Source organism: Canis lupus, assembly GCF_048164855.1.
Source record: "Canis lupus baileyi chromosome 27 unlocalized genomic scaffold, mCanLup2.hap1 SUPER_27_unloc_5, whole genome shotgun sequence".
Taxonomy (NCBI): Eukaryota; Metazoa; Chordata; class Mammalia; order Carnivora; family Canidae; genus Canis; species Canis lupus.
This window is the reverse complement of record NW_027326446.1, coordinates 363,864-378,006: the sequence shown is the minus strand read 5'-3', so window position 1 is coordinate 378,006 and position 14,143 is coordinate 363,864. Positions and strand designations below refer to the sequence as shown.

At 41.4% G+C, this 14,143-nt stretch overlaps 1 protein-coding gene and 1 pseudogene across 15 annotated transcripts in view; both read right to left on the bottom strand.

Moving 5' to 3' along the window:
• Nucleotides 1–3,073: 3,073 nt before the first annotated feature.
• The window catches only part of LOC140629650 (melanoma antigen preferentially expressed in tumors-like), a 114,047-nt gene continuing 102,977 nt past the window's right edge, over nucleotides 3,074–14,143 (bottom strand). For 11 of the 15 annotated variants that reach the window (XR_012027466.1, XR_012027467.1, XR_012027465.1 and 8 more), the window contains 3 exons: nucleotides 11,668–13,832; nucleotides 10,931–11,025; nucleotides 3,492–3,821 (listed from right to left, as the gene is read on the bottom strand). The gene's annotated coding sequence lies outside the window, so the exon portion shown is untranslated. Of the gene's footprint in view, nucleotides 3,272–3,491; nucleotides 3,822–5,175; nucleotides 5,282–10,930; nucleotides 11,026–11,667; nucleotides 13,833–14,143 lie in introns of those variants that run through there. The other 4 variants (XM_072819157.1, XM_072819158.1, XR_012027469.1 and 1 more) reach the window with 3 other exon arrangements.
• LOC140629649 (peroxisomal trans-2-enoyl-CoA reductase pseudogene) lies at nucleotides 6,124–8,007 on the bottom strand (annotated as a pseudogene).

Below are 14,143 nucleotides of genomic sequence, written 5' to 3'. Positions count from 1 at the left end.
TTATTAACTCCCTTCTTCTCTTGGGTGTAGGATCTATTTGCTGTTTTTTCTCTAGCTCCTTTATGTGTAAGGTTAGCTTTTGTATTTGAGTTCTTTCCAGTTTTTGAATGGATGCTTGTATTGCGATGTATTTCCCCCTTAGGACTGCTTTTGCTGCATCCCAAAGATTTTGAACGGTTGTATCTTCATTCTCATTAGTTTCCATGAATCTTTTTAATTCTTCCTTAATTTCCTGGTTGACCCTTTTATCTTTTAGCAGGATGGTCCTTAACCGGAGGTTTTCTTTCTTCACTCATGAAGCATCAGGTTAATTTCAGGTCACTTATATTCTTTCCACGGCCTAAACCCTCCTTTCTTCCTAGGCTTCCTAGGCTTTCTTCCTACACTTCCTAGGGAAGTGTAGCCCCATCCCATTACCCTCCAAGGCCACCCAGGCTACAGAGCAGATCTTTGTGCTGTGACAGAGATTTTCTAGACCCGTGCTGTCTGATGTGAAAGCCATGAGACACATGTGACAACAGACCACTTGAAATGTGGCTCATGGGACTAACTCAATTTTTAGTTTTATTTAATTTCAATTAATTTCAATTAATAGCTACATGTAGCTACATGCTACATTTTTGGACAGTACAAAACTAGAATCTATAGAAGTCAGAGACAGGAAACATTCATTCGTAATCTCACCAAGCTATGAAATCCACTCCTATGATGCTATTATGGCGTTGGCAAGAAAACTGAGAAATATAATATGTCCCTTTTTAAGGAACAGTGAATATTTGCAATTATTGGCCAATCTCACTTTTTTATAAAGATATTTATTTATTCATTCATTCATTCATTCATGAGAGACAGAGAGAGAGAGAGAGAGAGAGAGAGAGGCGCAGAAGCAGGCTCCATGCCAGGAGCCCGACACGGGACTCAATCCCAGGACTCCAGGATCACGCCCTGGGCCAAAGGCAGTTGCCAAACCGCTGAGCCACCCAGGGATCCCCTCACTTTTGAAGCTGGATGTAAAAGTCCTAAACAATGAAACACTGACAAATCGTTCTCTTAAAAAGATGATCATGTATGATTGATATCAGGAATGCAAGAAGGGTTAATGTCATTAATTATTTAACTGTGTCAATGGCGACAGGAAAATCAAGTAAGGGATAGGAAGAAAATTCCTGAACCTGATATTTAGTAGTGGTGTTCTATATACACTGCCTTTAAAGTCAAATAAGAGCCACCATTCACATCCTGCACACCTGATGCACCCTGCACGTCCAATTCAGGGAGTGTCACTGATCCAGGGCCCACCCTGTTGCCCACAAGAATCCCTGGCAGCCTGGAGCAAGGGCCACACCTCACATGTGTTGCTCTGCACCAAGGACTGCGTGCAACAGACTAGCTACTGGGAGACACTTTGGTTTGAGGACTTGCCAAGGACTTTGCTGAACCTGCTTGAGAGTGCCTGGTGGATCTGGCACACTTCCACCTCACCTTGCCTCCCTAATTGCCTCATCGCCTATGTCCATCTGTAGCTCTCCAAGCCTTCCTTGGCTCCTTCCTCATTTTCCTTCATAGACAACTCCCCTAGTAAAATCCTTGCACATTTTCCTATCTTAGCATCTGGTTCCTGTGGGGCCTGGACTAACTCAGATGTCATATCGCCGCTTCTATTCAACACTGTACTGGACATCCTGTCACACTTTTACAAGGAAAAAGGTTGTATGAGAACAGGAAAAGAAGAAACAAAAGTGCTAATAAATGTAGATCATATGACTCTTTACACAGGAAATCCAAGACAATCCTAGACAAACCTACAGAATAATAGAGTTCAGCCAGGTTGTGTCACATAAGATTGACATATAGACATCAGTGGTGCTAGTATGTATCAGTAACAACCATTTGAAAAATGTAATCGTCATGATTATAAGGTCCCAATCACAAGTGTACTAGATGGTCCTTAATAAAAGCAACAACAACAACAACAACAACAACAAAATAAATAAATAAATAAATAAATAAATAAATAAATAAATAAAAGCAACAAATGTTTCTCAAGATGTCTTTAAAAGATTTCAAAATTTTGGACCAGAGTATATATAACGTGACAATCACTTAAATTGACTTTTAACTTTCTTATAAGTTTTAGATAATAACAACCATAACACACAGATTGTTAAGACAGCAAAAGGACACTGCTGGGGGGCTGCACGGTGGTGCAGTCAGTTGAGCGTCCAACTCTTGGTTTCTCCCAGGGGTTGTGGGATTGAGCCCTGCAGAGGGCTCCAGGCTCTGCGCTCTGCATATAGTTTGCTTGAGACCCTCTTTCCCTCTTCTTCTGCCCCTCCCCACCACCCTCTTGGGCTCTCATAAATAAATAAATAAATAAATAAATAAATAAATAAATAAAGTAATTAAAAAAGTACACTGTTGGGAGAAATAAAATTTTTTGGGGGAGGAGAAATAATTAAATAAAATCTCCTGTCAGGGGATCCCTGGGTGGCTCAGCGGTTTAGCACCTGCCTTTGGCCCAGGGCGGGATCCTGGAGTCCCGGGATCGAGTCCCACGTCAGGCTCCCAGCATGGAGCCTGCTTCTCCCTCCTCCTGTGTCTCTGCCTCTCTCTCTCTCTCTCTGTCTATCATAAATAAATAACTCTTTAAAAAAAATCTCCTGTCAACCCAGTACAACCCCTTCACAAAATGTAGACAAGAATGAAAGTTTTGTTATTAAGCATTAAACCAGACCATGATGCATATCACAGGCATTCAGCTAAAGAAATTGGAATGATAAAGAAATCTCACCCTTTTAGATAGCTAGGCAGAAACAATCCATTACATACATACAACTGTCTTAGTCCAAAGGAAAAATTAAAACTTGGAGCCAAGTGCTTGGACAAAACTTCCACAGAGTTAGGGAGACAGAACCCCACACTCCTCTGTGTTCACCTTTCACAGAGGTGGCTCCAGAAAGACACACCTAGAATGCAAAACTGGCAAAAGGCTTGTTCAGCTTTTTAAAAGATTACATAGGTGTGAAAAGAACAAAGAAGATTAGGATCACAAATTTTCTTTTTTTTTTTTTAATTTTTATTTTATTTATGATAGTCACACAGAGAGAGAGAGAAGCAGAGACATAGGCAGAGGGAGAAGCAGGCTCCATGCACCGGGAGCCCGACGTGGGATTCGATCCTGGGTCTCCAGGATCACGCCCCGGGCCAAAGGCAGGCGCTAAACCGCTGTGCCACCCAGGGATCCCGGATCACAAATTTTCAAAAGGAAATGCTGGAAAGAAAAGCAGGGGAAGAAAGTGTTCTTTCCCTTTTGGCACGAGGGACACATCAAAGTTCTTGAGACTAAAGCAAAGTTATTTGTTTTGTATATTTTTTAATTGGAGTTCAATTTGCCAACATATAGTATAACATCCAGTGCTCATCCCGTCAAGCGCCCCCCTCTGTGCCCATCACCCAGTCCCCCCGTCCCCCCGCCCCTTCCACTACCCCTTGTTTGTTTCCCAGAGTTAGGTGTCTCTCATGTGCTGTCACCCTCTATGATATTTCCCACTCATTTTCTCTCCTTTCCCCTATAATCCCTTTCACTATTTTTTATATTTCCCGAATGAATGAAACCATATAACGTTTGTCCTTCTCCAAATGACTTACTTCACTCAGTGTAATACCCTCCAGTTCTATTCATGTTGAAGCAAATGGTGAGTATTCATTGTTTCTAATGGCTGAGTAATATTCCATTGTATACATAGACCACGTCTTCTTTATCCATTCGTCTGTCGATGGACACCGAGGCTCCTGCCACAGTTTGGCTATTGTGGACATTGCTGTAAAGTAAAGTTTTTAGTTAGAGGCAAATTCATAGTCAGATTCTTCAATTACTAAAGAACACCGAACATATAAACTCTACAATTCATTTAATAAGAATAAAATCAACCACAAAGGCAGCAGAAGAAAGGGCATAATTACGAGCACTTGAAGATAAAATAATTAGCAGAAAAACAGCATTAGGAGAAAAATAGGCAGACTGTAAAGAAGAGAAAAAGAACTAATCAGAATTAGAAATGGCAAAGTGACTATACCTATGGACACGGATCATATCATGAGAACCAAGAGAAACAAAGACAGAACGAGCAGCACTATCAGTATTTTGTTGATGTTTGAATTAGGACAAGCATACACACTATCAACATTGGGAAAGCTGTGGCCAATGCAATATGACATGTAATGCTGGTGCTCTCAATAGCAATTAAAAGAAAAAGAGATAGAAAAAACCCATGTATTTCAGTGGAAAACTATGCATCCTTTATAATGTATACCCTTTTAGATGATCAGATTCTAGGTTATCAGCTCAGATTCCTGTTCATTATCTTTGTGCGATTTTGTAACTCCTTGTATGTTGTAGGTAACTGATAGATATATAATTCTATCTAGCCTGGTAGTGACTTTCCGCTAATTTCCACCTGTGGAAAAGCAGTTTTATCTTTATTCATAATTCATCTCACCATCCCTTTATGTCATATAACTGCACTGTTTGGATTCTTCTTTTGAATTGGCTAGAACATCTGCCTCACATATTCACTTTATAACTCTATATGAGAGTCATGATTCTACCTTTTTTACCAATAGAAAGCTAAAAGAAAAAAATTTTTTAAAGGCTAATATAATAAGAATATTTTTATTGATGTGACTGGATGGGAATGTTGAGTATATCCAGCAAGAACTGAATAGTAAATGTACAATGGCAAAGTAACTTAGACACATGAAAGAAACCACACCCTAACCAGGCTATCACTAGGGATGACATTAATAATAAATATGTGAAATAAAATTAAGAATAGCAAATTATTGATGTAATGGAATAAAATTAACAAAACTAAAGACTTGTCAAAGGGCAGAAAGCAAATATTGAAAAGATATAAATTCTTAACTTATTGTTATAATCAGAATATTTTTGGTAATCTGTCTAAATAATTATAACTTTAATCTAGAAGAAACAACAAAACAAGAGAATGCTAAAAGATACTAACTTTACCAGATATTTGCATAAAGTAATATTGACCCAAGAACAAAAACCAACTGATGAACATAAATAAAGGAAGCTCTCCCAAGAGCTCACTGTATTATTGAAGGATCTAGTCTTCAGGGGATCCCTGCATGGCTCAGGGTTTTGGCGCCTACCTTCAGCCCAGGGCGCCATCCTGGAGTCCCAGGATCGGGTCCCGCATCGGGCTCCCTGCATGGAGCCTGCTTCTCCCTCTGCCTGTGTCTCTGCTTCTCTCTCTGTCTATCATGAATAAATAAATAAAATCTTAAAAAAAAGAAGGATCTAGTCTTCAGTATCCAGATTGTTGACTACAGATAGCTAAGACAAAAAGACGAGCTTCTTTGGAGAAGATTCCAGTGAAAGGTGGCTCAGCAAAGTGAGGGAAACTGCCTGTCACAGTTAAGGTTTAGGCAGCAGGAGAATCTGGCAGCTAACTCTTCGTCCTCCAACCTCCACTCTCAGAGCTTTCCCACAAATCCAGCAGCAACAAACCCTCCGCAATGCTTCCCTGTCTCAGGGACACCTGGGTGGCTCAGGGGTTGAGCGCCTGCCTTGGGCCCAGGGCATGATCCCGGATTCCCCGGATCGAGTCCCACGTCGGGCTCCCTGCATGGAGCCTGCTTCTCCCTCTGCCTGTGTCTCTGCCTCTCTCTCTCCCCCCCCACCCCGTGTCTCTCATGAATAAATAAAATCTTTAAAATAAAATGCTCCTCTCTTCACAAACATCGGATAGCTTTGAGAGAGATGAATTTGTAAGATGCGGGCAGCCCCGGTGGCGCAGCGGTTTGGCGCCGCCTGCAGCCTGGGGTGTGATCCTGGAAGCCCGGGATCGAGTCCCGCGTCGGGCACCCTGCATGGAGCCTGCTTCTCCCTCTCCCTCTGCCTGTGTCTCTGCCTCTCTCTCTGTGTCTATGAATAAATAAATAAAATCTTTAAAAAAAAAAGAATTTGTAAGATGCATCACATAGGAAAGAAAAAAATCCACTACCAATAAAACACCCAGTGAGGGTAAGGCCCATACTGATTACTGAGATGCCAATCCCTGATGTATCCATCATGCACAATGAATAGGACTTTTTGGTAGGTGGACGTATAGCGTGAAAAAATAATTTTCTAGAGGGACACCTGGGTGGCTCAGCCGTTGAGTGCCTGCCTTCGGCCCAGGGCGTGATCCTGGAATCCTTGGTTCGAGTCCCACATTGGGCTCCCGGCATGGAGCCTGCTTCTCCCTCTCCCTCTGCCTGTGTCTCTGCCTCTCTCTCTGTGTGTCTCTCATGAATAAATAAATAAAGTCTTTAAAAAATAATAAATAAAGTATGTTAATTTCATTCATAAAAAAGTCTTTAAACACAGGCTAAACAACATTGGTTGGGGCTTAAGAATGCATTTATTTCAGGAATAGTTTCTGCTTGGGCATAACTGATAACATTCAAAAGGCAGAAAGTGATTTTTCCGTACAAATTATTATAACTCTAAAGTACCAAAGGGCATTCTGGAGATACTAAGACATTTGGGGATAAAAAACATATGTAGTTTCCATAGCTTGGCTTTATTCCTGAAAGACTCCCTCATCCTTTTGACAACAGAAATATCCCCCGCTCGCTAAGGCCAGTTGTATATCAAATACTCCCATATACAAAGACTGGCCCCATCCCCATCCACCAATTTTCCAGTGATAAGAGAAGCTACAGGAGACAGCAGGAAGCAGACCAATAGGGAGATCTCTCAGGAACTCCAATTTGCTTCGCTGGAATTTTCTTAACCGTCCAAATACGTCTTTTGCCAAAGAGCCATAGTTGTCAATAGCAGTCAGGGAATAAATGACGCCAGGGGCAACACAGTTGCTCCTTACTCCGTTCTGGCCTATTCTACAGCCAAGGATTTGGTGAGATTGTAAACACCTGCTCTGGCAGCTGCACTATACACAAGTCCTGGAAATCCATTTTAAACAAGGATAATATTATTCAGAATGGATCCTCCATGCTCTTTCATCCAGGAGTTGTAAACTGCTCTCCACATGTAGAAGGTGCTCATCAATTTGGTTTCGATCACAGCATGCCATCCCTTTGCACTGATGTGTTTTGCAGGAGACCTGAACTGACCTCCTCCATTGTTTACAAAAAATTGATCTTACCATAAATATCTAAGGTGGATTTGACCAAATTGTTCACCGCCTTTTCTTTGCAGATGTTGCATTTTATGGGAGTGACCTGAGCCTGGTGGGCTCAGTTCATCTGCAGTAGATTTTAGTCAATCAAAGTTACGTGACGCAATGACCACATTACACCCCAGCTGCAAGATCTTGGTCATGATGGCCTTTCTGATACCTGTGTCCCCTCTGGTGATGATGGCCAGTTGGTCTTGCAGCAAGCCAGCAACCAGCCAGCTCTTGCCCTTGTCCCAAGTGCCCATCTCCACCAAGCATCTGAGTCTTAGGAGTGCTAAAGTCACTTACATGGTAAAAAATAATAATAATAATAATAATATTTTTTACTTTATTTATTCTTGAGAGACACATACACAGAGAGGCAGAGACATAGGCAGAGGGAGAAGCAGGCTTCCTGTAAGGAACCCAATGTGGGACTCCATCTCTGACCCCGGGATCATGCCGTGACCCGAAGGCAGAAGACACTCCACTCCTGAGCCATCCGGGTGTCCCTACAGGAAAATTTTTATGTTAAAAAAAAATCAATAGCCTGTCTAAATTATCTCATTTTATTAAAAATAGATTATCATTTTAAATACTGATATTCCGTCAGAAGTCTCTTATTGACAGTTATTTTGAATTTCAAACTATAAATAACCCAGAAATAAATTTTGTTAAATGCCTTTATCCAAATTTCAGGTTATTGAGTATATGCTTCCTTTACATCTTTTTCTCCTTTATGGAGATGATCATGTGGGATCTCTTCCTCTCTTTTGTGTCAATATGGTGAGGTTTGGTTTTGTCTTTTTTAAAGACTTTATTTATTCATGTCAGAGAGAGAGAGAGAGAGAGAGAGTGACAGGCGGAGGGAGAAGCAGGCTTCATGCAGGGAGCCCGATACGGGTTCGATCCTGGGTCTCCAGGATCAAGCCCTGGGCCGAAGGCAGGCACTAAACTGCTGAGCCACCCAGAGATCCCCAATATGGTGGGTTTTATTAAAAGATTTCCTCATATTGGACTATCCTTGCATTTCTAGTATTTCTCACTTAGTCACATGCTATTATGACTATCAATGCCATTGCACCAGTATTTATCAATGAGATTCGTCTGTAATTTTCTTTTAGAGACCGTTTTGTGAATTTGTGTTTGGGATTTTTTTTTTTAGTGAAATAGCTCTGTCAATTTTGATCTGTGTTGGACTTTGACTTGAATCTAGTGTGGTCTGGGGTGAATGAGCTGGCTGAATGACAGACCCTATCCTGTGATAGGTGGAAAGAGGATACTTCCGTGAAAAACTATGCATTGCTCATATCTTACTTGTTCAGTCTAGTCTTCACTATTTCCTAGTCTTTCATGGTTTTTAAGCTACTTCAGAAGACAAGTGATAGCAATGCAAAATAATTCTTGTCTCTGGACATGTACATTCTGTCCTATTCAATTGACTTCTCACTAGCCGGTTAAATAAATCTTTAACACTTGTTCGTTTTTGTATCTGCATGAGTCATGATTTTATCATTTTTAAATAATCTATTTTTATTGTAAAAATATATTTATATTATGTATATTTATGTAAAATATACATAAAATTGCCATCTTAACCATTTTTTAAAATATGCGGGTCAGTGGCATTAAGCACATTATTGTGCACATCACCACCATCCATCCCCAGAACTCTTTCATCCTACTAAATTGAAATTGTACCCAGTAAATAATAACCCTCCATTCCTCTATCACCTAAGCTCCTGGGAAACCACCCTTCAACTTTCTGTCTTTATAAATTGGACCGCTCTACATATCTTTGTAAGTGTGCTAGGAGGAAATACTTCCTACCAATTCAGATGCAGTGATCTAGAGACTATTAATTAACTGACAGATTTGGGATCCCTGGGTGGCGCAGCGGTTTGGCACCTGCCTTTGGCCCAGGGCGCGATCCTGGAGACCCGGGATCGAATCCCACGTCAGGCTCCCGGTGCATGGAGCCTGCTTCTCCCTCTGCCTGTGTCTCTGCGTCTCTCTCTCTCACTGTGTGCCTATCATAAATAAATAAAAAAATTAAAAAAAAATTAACTGACAGATTTACAGGAGAAAAGACAAGATTAATTTACACACTCACGCAGGAGCATTCAGATGAAGAGGCTCCCTAAAGAGCTGGAGATAGACGTTTATATACCAACTGAACAGGGGAAAGCGATGGAAAGCAAAGAAAGAGCTTCTCTGGAAAAGACTAAGGAGCTTTTAGGAAAACAAATGGAAAGTATAATATTGTCATGTTTGCCACTTCTCAGATGCAAGTGGTCCAGGCTGAGAGTGAAACTACCCCAAAGAGGGATTTATGGCAGCTTCTCTCTCAGAAGGATAAGCCTTTAGTCAGATACATGAGACCCAGAAAGGCTTCTGCATTTGCTGTGTCATAAATGACTTCAGTTTAAAATAACCTTGCTCCAACTCAAGGGGTATAAGTGGATCCATACAAGTGGAATCATACAGTATTTGTCCTTCAGTGACTAGCTTATTTCATTTAGCATAATGTCCCCAAGGTTCATCCATGCTTACAATGTGTTAGGAATTACCTTCCTTTTAAAGACTGAAATAAAATTCTGCTGTACTTATATATTACATCGTGTTTATCCGTTCATCCATTGATGGACACTTGAGTTCCTTCCGCCTCTTAACTATTGTGAATAAATGTGCTTATGAATACAGCTGTACAAATTCTTCAAGACCCTCCTTTCAATTCTTTGGGGTATATACCCAGAAGTAAAATTGCTGGATATATATTTTTTAAGATCTTATTTATTTATTCATGAGAGACACACACAGAGAGAGAGAGAGAGAGAGAGAGAGGCAGAGACACAGGCAGAGGGAGAAGCAGGCTCCATGCACCGGGAGCCCGATGTGGGATTCGATCCCGGGTCTCCAGGATCGCGCCCTGGGCCAAAGGCAGGCGCCAAACCGCTGCGCCACCCATGGATCCCCCAAAAGGTTTTAATATTTAATTGTAAAGGTGGGCAATAAATCTAAATTGTGGTATCATTATGATTTTTTCTTTTTTAAAGAGTTTACTTATTTCTTTTAGAGAGAGAGAACACAAGTTGAGGAGGGAGAGGGACAAGCAGTCTCTGCACTGAATGTGGAGCCTGATGTGGGATTTGACCTCATGACCCTGAGATCATGCTCTGAGTCAAAATCAAGAGTTGGATGCTCAACCGAGACACCCAGGTGCTCCTCATTGTGATTCTTAAAACGAGAGATACACAGTGACTTATTTTTCATGGCAAATATTTTTAGATCCATAAAGCTTTATGGTAATTATCCATGTGTTATTTGTTTTGGTCATGCTGTCAAATTTGTAATAAAGCTTCTTAACCCAAAGAAAAAATAAAGTTATGTGTAGCAAAAAAATTTTTTCTCTCTGTAGTGTGTTTGAATCTATTAAGATATATATGCTCCAGGGGCATCTGGGAAGCTGTCAATTAAAATGTTTGCCTTTGGCTCAGGTCATTATGCCAGGGTCCTGGGATCAAGTCCCGTGTTGGGCCTGCCTGCTGCTCCCCCTACTATTCTTTCTCTGATTGATAGATAAATAGATAGATAAATAAATAATCTTTTTAAAACAGATATATATGCTCCAAACAAACCTTAAAGAAAAAACAGCAAAATGTTATTGTTTTCACTCTTCACACACTGCTATAAACATTCTCATTAGCTCACACAGTCCTTCCAGCTGGCTTACGTATACTTACTTCCCTTCGGCTTCAGGGATTGGGGGAATGGCTGGAAGTGCACACGAGGCTCTTTTTGTGATAAATTGTAAGCAGGCATACATTCAGCCAGAAGCCTTCCAGATTGGTCATATAAAAACATGGAGAGCAACAAGAAAATGGAACTGAATGACTACCAAATTTCTACTCAGTACAGAACATTTTAGACTTACAACAGTAACTCTAAAAGCTCCCATTAAGCACGTTCAATATTAGTTTATAACCATTATCTCATTTAATCTTCACACACATACAATTTATGTGGTATATAGCATCTTAATTCCCATTTCAGAGCTGAGGAATGCTCTGCTTGAGGTCATGCAGCTAGTAATTGGTGCTAGGGGTTCTTAACATTGCATACTCTTTTCACCCTGGGGATGCTACTGAACTCAAAGGGCAGTTCTGAGGATTAGATGTGCTGAGGCACATTGTTTCCTTAGCCTCCTGCCTGCCATGGAGTAAGTAGTCATTATATGATCGCCATTAGTATTGAATCATTACTATTTAATATTAAATTATATTAATACAAATAAAACAATTAAGTTATTAATTGTGCATATCTGGGTCCTATGTATAGGTTTTCCAACCGTTTTATTCAATTCCTGTACTTCAAGATCATATAGCACACAAGTGAGAATATCTCCAACTCTGTGATTATAAATTAATAAAGGGTTAAGACTAGGAATACAGAAGTACTCACAGTTCAAATTTTAACTCACCATTTGTGAAATTGTGGGTCAGGATGATGTTGTAATAGGTAATAGGGCCATCCTAGTTGCTGGACAATGTTCTGGTCAGGAGTCCATCGGCAGCACTTTGGGATGGGTACTCCATTCTGGAGTCTGACTTTCAACACTTGCAGTCCAGAAATTCAACTTAGTCAGTCTATGGAAAATTACTGAGGCTCTTGGAAATTATTAAAATGAACCAAACTAACCAAATAAGTAATCTTTAAATCATATTATCAATTGTGTATATATAATTAGAGACATACCTCTCCTAGAAGGGGCTATTCTATCCCCTTATTGTCCTAGCAATGAGAACAAATTCTTGCTCACAGGTGGTCCATTGGAAATCACTTCCCTAACCAGAGTTAGGGAATCTCCCTAACCAGAGTTCTTCCTCCCCAAATCTCTCCCCTATTATGTGTTTTGTTTTCTGGTAGCAGTTATCACTACCTAAAATTATCTTACTTCCTCCTAGATTGTCTGCCTTCCTCCATTAGAATGGCAGGTTCTCTGATGTTTGTTCACTGCCATATCCCTAACTTCTAGAACAGAGCTTGACACATAGCAGGAACTCAATATATGCTTGAATGAATTAATGTCATCTGGAGGTTGTAAACCCAAGTTAGATGCAAGTCAACTTAAGCTTCTTTCCCTCAACAGGAAATAGTTGCCCGGTCACTGAACTGAGTTTAGGGACAGTCCTCAGAGATGGGTCGGCCCCCTCGGACTCAGACCCCAGAGCAGGTGGAACCTGGCCCAGCCCAGTGATCTGTGTGTCTGCTCTCTCAGCTGCCCTCCAAAGCCCTGGGATCGACTTGCCACACTCACTTGCACCCTGAGCCACAGCTTCTGGTATAAGCAGAAACCACGGAGCCTCCCAGTTTCTCTTATTCCTTTCTTCAGGTTCAAGGACCCCTAAGGCTCTGGGTCCCTAGTTGGTGTTCTGGACCTAAAGATATGGGCATCTGCTTATATCTAACTCTAACCTGTTGTGGCCCAATGATCTCCTCCCTGCAACAAAGAAGGACTGAGATATGTAGATTGAGAACTGTGATCCTTCTTGGTTGTTAAAATAACTTACAAGTTATTATGGTACTAATTTTGGGGAACAGCAATGGATACTGAGTTTGTGCTTAATGCTCATCGACTGTTCCCCTCCCATATTCCCATTAAATATGTTTGAGAACTCAAAAGGCTAACTCCCAAGACCACCCTGAAATAGAGTCCTCCAGTCTTTTTTCTTTTTTTTTTAAGATCTTATTTATTTGAGAGGGAGAGTATCTGCACACAGGAGTGGGGGGTAGAGGAGACGGGAGGGAGAGGGAGAAGCAGGCTCCCCGCCTGAGAGGCTGCAGCGCCTGGCATTCCAGTAGTGCTTTGTGTGGACTCAGGGGACCATTCCCCCGGTGACTTTGAAGGGAAGCCTTCTGAGAAGCTTGGGACCAGAAGAGTTCAGGTGCAAGAGGAATAGGGATGGTGTGGACCTTGAAGACCCTGATCCCATCATAGAATGTTGTGGTGTCCTGGGGGTCTCATGCAGGACTGGGGTGCCAAAGTAGCAGACACTCTGTTCAGCTTTGTCGGGGCACGATGGCACTGTGTATCCAGGCTCCAGCTGTTTTCTTTTTTTTTTTCCAGCTGTTTTCTGAGAGCCACTTGTTATTGTCTTCTCCTCATAAAAGTGAGGGGAACTGATTCTTCAAGTTGGTTTTATAAGATCACTTGAACTACTTCTCAAATGACTGAATTCACAAGCCAGGTCACAGACTATCCTAGTTCAGGTAACAATGACCTGCAATGCACACGTAAACCTCTTATCCACCAAGTCCACTGCGTACTCCTAGCCACAGACTCTTTTACTCTGGACATCACCCTGATCCTGGGTGGCTAAATACATGTCCATCGTTTTCACCGGATTGTCCCGTCTTTTCATGGTTCTACTTCTGGTTTCTTCTGCATCCTGTTCTGTGCAGTTCCCTGCTGCTCTGGATCTATGCAGTCCCTTTAGGGGAATGTGCTGACCTCAAGATGCTCCTGGCACGAAGGTGGTAAGTGACAGCATCCAAAACCTGGTTCAAAGTTCATGCTATTCCATGATGTCACAGGAGCTGAGGCCTGTCTACACAGTGGCTTACTTCACAACTCCCATAAATAGCCTATATTCCATAAAACGCAGGAGTTGGACACTATCAGGAGATTGGAATGAAACTTAAAATAACTCCACCAATCCAAATAGGAGGGGTCTGCCCTCAGTTTGTTTTGATCTTTTTTAAAAAAATCTTTATTTTTTATTTTTTTGAGAGAGACAGCATGACCAGAGGGTGAAGGGCAGAGGGAGAGGGAGAGGCAGAGAATCCCAAGCAGGCACCACACCCAGCTCGGTGCCTAACTAACATAAGATCTGATCTCACGACCCTGAGGTCATGACCTGAGCCAAAATCAAGAGGAGGGCACTTAACTGACTGAG